This window comes from Meles meles, chromosome 4, assembly GCF_922984935.1.
Source record: "Meles meles chromosome 4, mMelMel3.1 paternal haplotype, whole genome shotgun sequence".
NCBI classification, from domain to species: domain Eukaryota; kingdom Metazoa; phylum Chordata; class Mammalia; order Carnivora; family Mustelidae; genus Meles; species Meles meles.
In genome coordinates this window covers 42,650,810-42,662,229 of record NC_060069.1, presented here as the reverse complement: position 1 = coordinate 42,662,229, position 11,420 = coordinate 42,650,810, and the positions used below count along the sequence as shown (strand labels likewise).

At 41.9% G+C, this 11,420-nt stretch overlaps 1 protein-coding gene across 4 annotated transcripts in view; it reads left to right on the top strand.

Annotated features, from left to right (window-relative positions):
* The first annotated feature begins 1,053 nt into the window (after nucleotides 1–1,053).
* The window catches only part of ZNF148 (zinc finger protein 148), a 123,795-nt gene continuing 113,428 nt past the window's right edge, over nucleotides 1,054–11,420 (top strand). For 3 of the 4 annotated variants that reach the window (XM_046002082.1, XM_046002083.1, XM_046002084.1), the window contains exon 1: nucleotides 1,054–1,285. The gene's annotated coding sequence lies outside the window, so the exon portion shown is untranslated. Of the gene's footprint in view, nucleotides 1,286–1,756; nucleotides 2,159–11,420 lie in introns of those variants that run through there. The other variant, XM_046002085.1, reaches the window with a different exon arrangement.

Genomic DNA, 11,420 nt, shown 5'->3' with positions numbered 1-11,420 from the left:
GGTGGGCGTGGACAAGGGAAGGAGAACTCCAGAAATGGTTACACAGACACTAACGTCTTTCCTTTCCCTCTCCCCTCGACGTTATGTTTAAGTATTGCAGAGAGATGCTAAATAAATCTTCAGACTATTAAGAAATCATGATGGTGTTTCATCCCATGGTAAGTTTCTGACGCTTATCACTCAACATTCACTGAGCATCTTTTACGTTACATGGCTGACCTTGTGCTAGGGTGGGGACACAAGGATGAGTAATTGTAAACCATCACAGTATGGGCACCTCAAGGCACCTTATAAATGTCAGTTGAATGAAGGCACCCTTAAAAAGAGGTCACCATTTGGCTAAGGTCACTTAAAGGGCCTCCATGGTGATTCTAGCTCTGATGTATATAGATCATTCCTAAGTCTTTACCATAAAGAGGTAGGTTTGGGCCCCAGGTGAAGCGAAAGGGAGATATCTGTAAGACCTTGAGCAACAGGGTCCAGCAACAGAGTCTTTCTTTAGACTCACATCCTGCTTCTCAGTTTGCAGACACTAACAAGGTTTGCTGGTTTCAAAAGCCCAGGAGGGCTGCTTCCGGAAGAGACGGCATTTGGGGTAATAGAGGTCAACGACTGGAGGTAGTGGGAGAGAGGGCAGATAAGAGACGAGAAACGAAAAAGCCAGGAGATTCTGGTAGACCGGTCCTTCACCTAGGTCCCCGCCCCTTCCTTTTCCCCGGGCCTGAAACGCACCCGACCCCCGAGTCATCCACTTCTCAGGGCGCTAGGCACTGGTTACTGCTGAAGGCTGGACCCCCTGTCGAAGAGACTTCCTCAGGGCCCGTATTTCCCGAATTGCTTTCCCCCATGCCTACCCCGGGGGGAACCGGGGCTCGGGGCCAGCTTCCCCGGCCACGCTGGGCCAGTGACACGCAGGCGCCGGAATGGAAGCCACGCCGCGTCTTCCCAGCCTGGTCCCCCGGCCAGGGAGGGCAGGCGCCGCGGAGCGCTTCCCTTGAGCGAGGCTTCCCACAATGCACCGCGCCGGCAGTGGCGGCGACCGCGGCGGCGCTCTAGCCGCGGCATGTCTGCGTCTCGACTGCTCTGGGAGGAGGAAGAGAAGGAGGAAGAGGAGGAGGAGGAGGGGGAGGAAGAGGAGAAAGGCGCAGGGGTGGGAGCTGTTGCCGAAGCGGCCACAGCAAAAGTTCTCTCCCCTCCCCCCCTTCCCCTCCTCTCAAGGCCCCTAGAAAGGTTGGAGCTGCCGCCGCTTGCAGTCAGTGACCGCGCGACTCGGCGCCCGCCCGCGGTAAAGCGCTGGGCCTGGCAGGCCCGGGCCCGGGGGAGGGCGGGGGAGGGGGTGCGGCGCGCGGGGGGAGCGCGCGGCGGTAACGGCCTGACCCCGCGGGGAGTGAGCCGTGGCGAGGCTGGGGGGAGCCAGGGGAGCGGCCGAGGCCGAGGGAAGCGCAGAGCTGGCTGGGGGAACGGGAGGAAGCAGGGCGCGGATGGTGGGTTGGGGGTTGAGAAAGGATAATGACGGGGGTGGCGGAGGCGAGAAGGCGGCCTCCGAGGCCTGAGGCGGGTGTCAGAGGTAGGGAAGGAGGTGGGAGGTTTGCAGGGGGAGGCCGGAGGGTGCTGGGTGTGGGTGTGAAAAGGCTAGGGAGACACCAGTTCTCCGTCCGTCGTGCCTGGTGCAGTGCTTTATGCACCGCAGGCCTCAGTTACTATTGCTGCCGGAGTGTGTTCTTTGGGAGAAGGGAAGGGCAGGGGTTGGAGAAAAGGGAATCCTTGCGGGAAACGTAGTGGGAGTGTGTGCAGGGAGACAGAGGCCGGAGGGAAAGATGCCGGGTAGGTGGAGGAATGCAGAGGGTGGCCGTGGAGGAGCCTTGAGGAGTCCGGGGGGCGTTCATTGTGCAGATACATTAGGTATTTCGTTATGGAAAGAACTGAAGCGTTTCTAAGGAAAGGAAAGAAGGGACACAAGGAGTTTCCGCGAATAGAAAGGATCGCGTTTGAAGCCAGAGGAAGTGCTAAATTCTAGAGACTATGAAGAGAATGCATGATAGAATAGACAGATGTAGTAGAATTAATAAATGTTGGCCCAAGGACTAAAGAGTTATTCCAGATGGGCCAGGATGGCCTAGTTCTGAACCTGTTTGGGCTCTTCTGTAGATGACATCTGGTAAGTGCGGTCCCGCAGTGGTTGGGGTCACTGAGAATTAGACCTTAGTCCGTAGTTTGGGTCTGAGACGTTTTAGACCTGCACTATTGAATATGAGAATTTCTGAAACAGACGGTAAGAAAACGCCTGACCTACCGGGATCCCCTGAGCCATGAGTTTAGGCTTTAGCAAATTTGAAGTATTGTCATTTAGTAGAGGCCGGGTGAACACTAATGCTGGAATGGAAATTACTTGACTTGGCGGTTTTCTTCTCCACTGCCCAGCTTATCTGGTCCAGGAGAACTGATGCCATATTATTAACCCTGGGTTGCAGTACACGGGGTTATAATTAATGGTGGGGGGAGTCGGTGCATGGTGGCCTTTCTTTGGAGGCTCCATTTGGAGCCCAAATTAGTCTGATGGGATTGGTTCCTAACTCTGGAGCTGGTGGGAGATCTTTTGCTATTCATGGTTCCTGAATGTATACTCTCACTGAGGCATTGTGGTATTGAAGAAAATGCATCAGCCTGCAAAATGTGGGCCTGCAGAATGGAGGATTGAGAATATCTGTTTTGGTCTTAGGTTGCAAGGAGGTCAGGACTGGTTGGTTGTCTTGAGGTCTAGGGGAACCTGAAGAGACTGGATGATTCTAGAGCCAGGTTAGAGGGAATATTAGCATTTCCATATCAGGAAATGAACCAAGGCCTGTTGGATTTGCTGAGCTCCCACCAGACAAGATTTTCAAGAGGGAAATGCAGGCTAGAACCGTACTCTTAAGATTTACCTGAAAATTACTCACTTTTTATTATTAAGAAAGAATATTACAATGTACACATTACATTGTAATATAATTTAACTGAGGAGAGGGTAGTATAAATAATCTTTTTATGGAAGTAGAGGGTGGAAGGATTAGTGGGGAAGACGGAAAGAAATTTGGGAGAGGGATGGGAAAATTCAGTCATTCATTTCTTTAGCAAATATATCTAAAGGAGGATGAGAATTTGGCATTAGATATGAGAGGGACTTTTATTAAAAATTTTTAATGGAAATAATCCAGGATTTTTTTTTTTTAATTTGGAAAACTTTTATGTCAGTGCACTTAGATTTACTCTTTCTTTTCAATGGCTTCAGTATGTTACATAGTAGGATGTACCTGTTTTTATTGTTATCACAGAATGAGAGAGTCTGTTTTCCTTACTCTCACCTGCACTATATTATCACTTAATTTCTGTAGGTTTAATGGACTTAAATATAGTAAGTCATTATTTTTCTTCCCTTTAAAATTGTATGAAAGAACACGTGCATAATTAAAAAGTAAAATTGTCCTGAGGGAGCTTCTAGTGAAAAGCAGTAGCCCCTGTCTCACCTGTCCATTGCAGTCCCACTTTCCAGAGGCCACTACTGTAAGCATTAAGTTTTGTAGTTCTTATCATGCTTTTCTTCAGGTCTGCAACTAATATACATGTACTGTTATTTCTTGATTGATTAAAATGACATTATGAAGGAGTCGGAAGACTATTATGAATGGAAAGGATTTGTGTCCCTGGCATTATCCCCGTTCTCCTCCTTTCAAACGTTTGGTAGTTATTATTTTAGGTTTTTTATTAGCTGTCTTTATATCTTTAATATTCTTAAAGAGAAAGCATTTAGAATTAGACTGGAATTAGACTGGGTGAGAAGGTAAATGGAAGTTTAATGGATGGACCTGTGAGAAACACTAGGTTGTGGGAAACATCTTTGCAGCATAAGGGTTGCTAGTTAGAGAGGAGGAGTTGCTCGGCGATGATAGTTGTTCATCTTGGAATTAGTTACCAGGTCAATTGTGCGGTGTTCTTTGACAGTCTTCTGGAGAGTTTTAGAGTGGGGAATCTGGGAATGGAGTAAAAAGGACCCTTGACTGTTCTTTCCAGGCTTCTGTAGCAATTCTTACAAGAGTTATTAGGAAGGAATGAATTGTTGTGGACAATATGTTTCTTTTTTGTGGAGGGAAGGAGGGATAGGGAATTGTGATGAAAGGGGGAAGAAGATGAAGGTGAGGGTATGATGGAGGTGGTGATAAATTTGTAGGAGGCTGAAGAGAATTTGCAATGGTGAGACAGATTTGTGGTAGTTACAAGGAAATTTGCATATTTAAGTCACTAATATCCTGGGAATGTGGTAGAAAAAAGTATGCTGACCATATATTAGGATTGATTTGTAAAATACTGGTTTTTGAAATTTTGGTATGAGATTTAACATCGCTAAGTCAGTAGACAGATGGGGAGAATAGAAAGAACTTGCTCCCTTTTTCAGAAGTCTTGTTTAAGTAACTTCACCTCTTGAGAATCTTTACTTTGAATAAGAACAGCATTCACATGCAGATTATATACTGCTAAATCTTGTATTTGCTTATGGGAATTATTCTCTCTTTGTTTTGCAAAGGATGGCTTGACTGGAGCCTACTCTGCAGTCAAGACTTTTCCTTAATCTCTGGGGAACTCTAAACAGTTTGATTTTTAAGTGTTTAATAAATACCTGTTGAATGACTGATAGAAAGTAGTGTTCGCTGTCAGTGATAATAGTGGGACTGTGTCAAATTGCTGAGTACCATGGGAGTTTGTAGACAAAAATTGTGTGTGTGTGTGTGTGTGTGTGTGTGTTTGAGAGAGAGTGGTGGACAGAAGGGGTATCTGACTGGTGAAGCCTTTGGATTTAAGGGAAGAAGACAGAATGCATTAGAATGGGATTGGAACAGTCTTGCTAAAGCATTGAAGCGGTGGGACCAAAGGTTCTCTTCTAATCTGAGGCTAGTTTAAATTGAGTATATTATTATTATTATTATTATTGTTATTGTTATTATTTTAGAGCATGAGCAGGGAAAGGGGTGTGGGGGAGGAGGGACAGAGGGAGAGGGGGAGAGATAATCTTAAGCAGGCCTCATGTGGGGCTCGATCTCATAACCCTGAGATCATGACTAGAGCCGAAATCAAGAGTTGGACTCTTAACTGACTGAGCCAACTAGGTGCCCAAATCTGAGTAAATTTTAAGTCTGGATTTGGAGTTGGTGGCTGGTTTAATTTGGATTTTCTTACCTAAATGACTGCTTAGAGATTTTTAGCTGTTTTAAGAATCGGTCTGATTTAATTCATTTTTGGCATGATAGTAAAAAAGTGTTAGGTGAAATTTATTCCCTCAAGGAATTTATAGTATTTATATTTTTTTAGAAGGAGAAGGACATTTATGAAGTAATTTAGTAACAGTGTAGGATTTCAGAAAGTTGGTTTTGGAAAACAGGTATCAAAAATATTACCTCCAAATGAGAATTTTTGTATTTTGGTAGTCATTTTCAGTAGTAGCAATCAGAACTTTTTTGGATCACCTTTTCTGAATTCCCTTCTGAGCCTCCAGCACATTCTGTACAATTTTTCTATTTACTAAGTACCTATTGTCTGCTTTGGTGGGACTAGGTTGTAAAGGTGGTTTAAAAGCGGTCCCCATTCTCAGAGTTCATAGTCCCTTCAGGATGGCAGTTGCAAATAGTACAAGGCATAATGTTATTCTGAATAGTCTTATTGGTGACAAAGCTTTTTAGTTTGAAAGATTTGATTTTTAGAAATGCTGAAGATCCGTCAGATCCGACAAGAGCAAGTAGAGTGAATAAAGAATAGTTTTGGTTTAAATTCACTTAGTCACAGAAATAGGAATGGCTTTCTTGGTTGACTTATTAACTGACTTTGGAAAACACTCCCTGTGATGAAGTTGGAAATATCTTGAACAATGATGGTAGCTTCACTTGTATGTAGTTGAACACTAGGTAAGTGTCGGTTAAGTGCATCAGATGGATGGATGGATGCAGTGAATAAATGGGTGAGCAGTAGCCTCCCAAGGTAACTATTTTAAAGAGGGCCTCACTGATTTTAATCAACAGAGCCACCTAGGTGCCCCTAGGACCTCACTTATTTTAATATGTAAATAAATTCTAGGTATATTTGTTAACAAACACTTAAATTACTGTAAACAAGACCATTTATGATTAAGATCCCAAATGAGTTCTATGGACAGTAAATGCTGTAGGAGTTCAGGAGTGGAGAAATGAATATTGGCTAAGGTTAGGGGAAAGGATTTAAGTGTACCATACTTCAGCTAGATATTTGAAAGGATTCTTTAGGGATCTCAGGAGAGGAACTAAAGTGCTCCAAATTTCTCTTGCAGCCCTAAAATGAACCTAGAGTCTGGATCTATTTTTGTCTGAATGCTTTCTGCCTATTTCATTTTAGCTACTCCTACTGGTTTGTTCTTCAAATTCTCCTTTGCTGGGTAGATTCTGAGCTCCTGGAACAAGGGGGGGGGGGGTCTGTTTCCATCTATGTCTAGTGTAACTTTTAGTTTTTCCTTTTATGAGCCTGTACCCCACAAATTACTTGGTCTCTGTGAGTGAAGAGCATGAGTCAACTTGGCTCTGCTATCCTGGCATTTTCCTGCTTGCTTTTCTCAAAGCTGCTTTCTGAATTACAGAATGGAATAGTCAGAGAATTGAGGGCATATGTCTAGTAGACACATGCTTGTTGAATAAATGAATGAATGAAAGTATCAGATAATTTAGAAGCTCTAATTGTTTCAGTTTATTCATAACCTGCCTTTTTTTCTGCAAAGGATTTATTGGGGCTGACAGATATGTATACCGTAATATGAATTGAAATATTTAAGGAAGTCTAGTTAAAGAGAAAATGAAAGAAAAATCTGTTTAAAGAATATAAGATCTATTATTATGAATGCTAGAGAACTAGGAATAAAGTGGAAGGTAACCAGATGGAGAAGGAAAGGTGTTATCCCACAGAAAGTATGATTCTGAAAGAAGAAAAAGATTATTGATACATGATAGGTTATGTTTAGCAGAAAGCAAGAAAAGATTGAAAGTTTAAAGGATTATTTGAAATGGTTATTTTGGGGAGGAAGATAGTAAGACAATTTGAAGGATAATAGTAAATCAAAGTTTAGAATGTAGTAGAAATGGTTTATGATGTGGATTTATAGCAGTTTTCAGAAAATGATGGCGTGAGTTTAGTCAACAGATAATGAACATTTGTTGTATGTAAAAGCATTGTTAGATGTAGTTAGGAATAAATCCTTTGGGATTTATATTCTTGTAGTGAAGCTGGACTTGTGCACAAATAACTACACTATGATCAGCATATCTTAAGAAAAACAGAATGTTACTGAAGTTAAAAGTTAGGGAAAAACATTTGACTAGAGGGAGACCTGGGACTACATTTTTAATGGCATACAAGTGGCTTTTTCGCTAGTCTTTGAAGGGATGGTTAGGATTCTGACTGGTAGGAATTACTGGAAAGAGAGCCTTCCAATCTGAGGGATTAGCAAAAGCAAAGACTAGAAGGTGAGAAGCCAAAGACATGTGGGGAATAGTGAGTTAGTGTTTAAATTTTTTTTTTTTTTACTGTGATCCACAGTAAGAAATACATGTCATGTCTTCAGCTACTATATGCATATTTGAATGTTTGTGTGTAAGTATAAAACAAAATGCTTCAGTAGCCATATCCCTTACTATGTTGGATGCATTCATACATTTTCCATTCTCTTTTGGCCAAAAAAGATGGCTGTCACTCACAAACTGATTTCATGACTAACTAAATAATTGATCACAGCTTGTAGTTTGGTACACAGAGAATTCATGAATAGGGCATAATATGATAAAGGGTAGGAAGAGTCAGTGGGATTGGGTGGAAAATAGATGGCCCAGAAGCTGGGTTTTAGTTTTGGCCCTTCGTTTTACAATTGCTTCCTTTCTGAGACTCTTTATTTTCTCTTCAAGAAATTGATAATTATCGAGGCGCCTGGGTGGCTCAGTTTGTTAAGAGTCTGCCTTCGGCTCAGGGCATGATCCCAGGGTCCTGGGATTGAGCCCTGCATCAGGCTCCCTGTTGGGCGGGAAGCCTGCTTCTCCTTCTCTCACCTCCTCAGTCCCCACAACATATGTGTTCCCTCTCTCGGGCTGTCTCTCTCTGTCAAATATATAAACTCTTAAAAGAAAGAAATTGATAATTTATTGGGATATGTGGGTGTCTCAGCCAGTTAAACCTCTGCCTTAGGCTCAGATCATGATCCCGGGGTCCTGGGATCAAGCCCTGAATTGGGCTCCTTGATCAACCAGGGAGCCCGCTTCTCCCTGCTTGTGCTCTCTCACTCTCTCTCTGACAAGTAAATAAATAAAATCTAAAAAAAAAAAAAAAGAAATTGGTAATTATTATACCTTCTGGCAAGGTCTGAGGTGAGGATTTGAGGATTAAAGTATGTTAACATAGGATTGAAGTATGTTCACACATCATAATATGTAGTTACTCAACTTTTTTGAGTAGAGAAGGAATAAAGGTCTGTATATTAAATATCTTAATCTGATGATAGCTATACTGTACAGAGTAGATTGGCACCATTGTGGTGGTAGAGTAAGATTGGGGTGTGACAGACCCAGTTAGGATGCTACTGGAGAAACTTAAGGACTTGAATTGGATTGATAGCAGGATTACAAATGAGGGGGTAGAATGCGATTGGATGGCAAGATGAGGGGAGGATGACTGGAAATTTAGAGCTGTGGTAAAATTCAAAAGGCAGCAACTGAAACTGGAATACATGTTGGGGTAGTTTAGTGGGGTACATTAGGGTAAGTAGTTGCAGTTTCTTGCAGATAGTAGGTCCTCAATTTTTTTATTGAATGATTAAATATGTAAATTGAATGAATTGCAAGTAGAGACAGTAATGGATAGGTTTGAGAAGGAGGGGTGGGATTGAAGGGTGCTTTGTTTTTTTTTTTTAAAGATTTTATTTATTTATTTGACAGAGAGAGAGATTCCAAGTAGGCAGATAGGCAGGCAGAGAGAGAGGAGGAAGCAGGCTCCCCGCTGAGCAGAGAGCCCGATGTGGGACTTGATCCCAGGACCCTGAGATCATGACCTGAGCCGAAGGCAGAGGCTTAACCTATTGAGCCACCCAGGCGTCCCTGAAGGGTGCTTTTGAGGGACTGCAAGCATTTCTTCAGGGAGTATTTTTGTATACTTACTGTGTGCAATGTTTCATGGTAGGCAGTGTGAAGGATACATGTTTATGTATGACACAGTTCATTTTTTTTTTAGGAGTTTATCAAGGGACAAAAATATGTATGCATCTGTCTATGACAGAAGTACTATGGCAGATTCGACTTTGTAGAGAAGTTGGTGTGTAGTTTAGGCCTTGAAGGATGAATAGGATTATAGTAGGCAAATGGTAAGGGTTAGTATTCCAAAAAGAGGGAGTATGATATGAATGACCGAAAAGTTGTGGATGTGTTTAGGTTAGGGATTGGTAGTCTAGATTAGCTGAAATTTAGGGTTCATATTTTGAATGGAGGGAAATAAGGCTGTGCAGTGGAGGAAACATCTAAGAATCTAGACTAAATGGGTTTTTAAATATTGATTGAGATATGACTTTACATACATAAAGTGCTCAAATCCTAAGGTCACAGATCAGTGAATTTTTGAAGGTAGACATTTTATGTAACCACCATCCAGTTCAACGTTTCCAGCACGCCAGGAGACTCCCTAATTTGTCACCTTCAAGTTGATGTCCTGTTCACAGAAAAGTAATTACAGTGACTCTTGAACAACATGGGTGTGAATTGCACAGATCCACTTACAAGTATAATTCTTTTTGATAATTACGGTATAGTACTGTGTTTTCTTTATGATTTTCTTAATAACATTTTTCTTTCTCTAGCCTACTTTATTGTAAGAATGCAGTATATATGACATATGACATACAAAATACATGTTAATCTACAGTTTGTAATTGGTAAGCCTTCTGGTCAACAGTAGCCTGTTGGTCAAGTTTCTGGGAGTCAAAAGTTATACCTTGATTTTCCACCACTGGGGGGAGAGGTTGACTCTGCAACCTCTGCATTGTTCAGGGGTCAGCTGTACTATTCTGATCTCTCTTACAGCAAAGTAGTTTTATGTTTTTGAGTTTCTTATTAGTGGACTCATACATCTGTGTCCGGTTTCTTATGCTCACTATGTCTGTGAGATTCATCCGTGATGCATATAGCAGTAGTTCATTCTTCTCTGTGGGGTTCCATTATGAACATATCACAGTGTATTTGTTCATTTCACGATTGTTGGGCTATTGGCTAGTTTCTGTTTTTTGGGAGTCTAAGGACTTTTAACTTGACTCAGTGTGTAGTGGGGAACCACTGATGAGTTTTGAGTGGGGAAATGAGGTGATTTAAGAATACATACGTGGTGTCCTGTTTTTGTTATGTTTTGTTTTTGCAATGAAGAGAACCTAGTGATTAGGAGACAAGTCAGAAAGCTATAACAAAAGTGTGAAATATTGAGAACCTAAGTTGCTGTGGTGGTAACGGGAATAAAAAAAAGCAGATATATAGAAGAAAGAATTGAGGGATTTGGTGGCAAATGGCTTTTGGGAAACTGGAGGAAAAGAGAAAAAAGGGAAACTCTGGGGCTTTTCTTGGGTAACTTGAGAATGGTAGTGCCATTAATAAAAATTATTGGATCAGTTAGCAGAACTCTTTTGGTGGGGAAGAATACTTCGGTTTTGAGACACATGACCAGTGTGTGGGGCACCAGTGGAAGTAGGCAAGGGGAATTATTTAGCTAGAGTTAGAAATACTGAATTCAGTTGAGGAAGGAGGTCTAACAGAGATTTGGGAATATGTACCTAGAGTTGATAATTGAAGCTACTAATTCTGGATTTGGAAGGGTGCTAATGGCAATGAAATTATTTGGACTGATAATTGAGGTATTAATTGAAGCAATAATTGAAGAATATAGGTGAAAAGAAATCATTATATATTCTAGTTCCTAAGGAATAAATTAGATCGTAGCAGTGGGGGATGTTTTAAAGATTGTTTTTGGGAGCTGAGTGTAGCTGAGGAATGAAAATATAGAAGCAATGTTAAAAGATGAAATGCCAAAGGGGAGAGAATTAGAGAAAGACTGAACTTGGGAAAATACCCACTATTTGGGCTAAGAAGAGGACCAGTACTTGTTGGAGATAGAAGCAGCAACTAGAGAGACCACAGTAGAATCCTGTGGTACAGTGACATAAACTTGCAGTGGTAGTTCAAGTGTCATTGCCAAAGAGGGGATAAGGACTTGGATGGTAGGTCATAGGATTTGGTACATAAGATTTTTTTTTTGGTCTTCAGGAGAGCAGATCAGAGAGCACAGTGCATGGGAGTAAAGGACTGAGTGGGTTGGGAGAATATGGAAACATTGAATGTAGGAATTGTATTAAG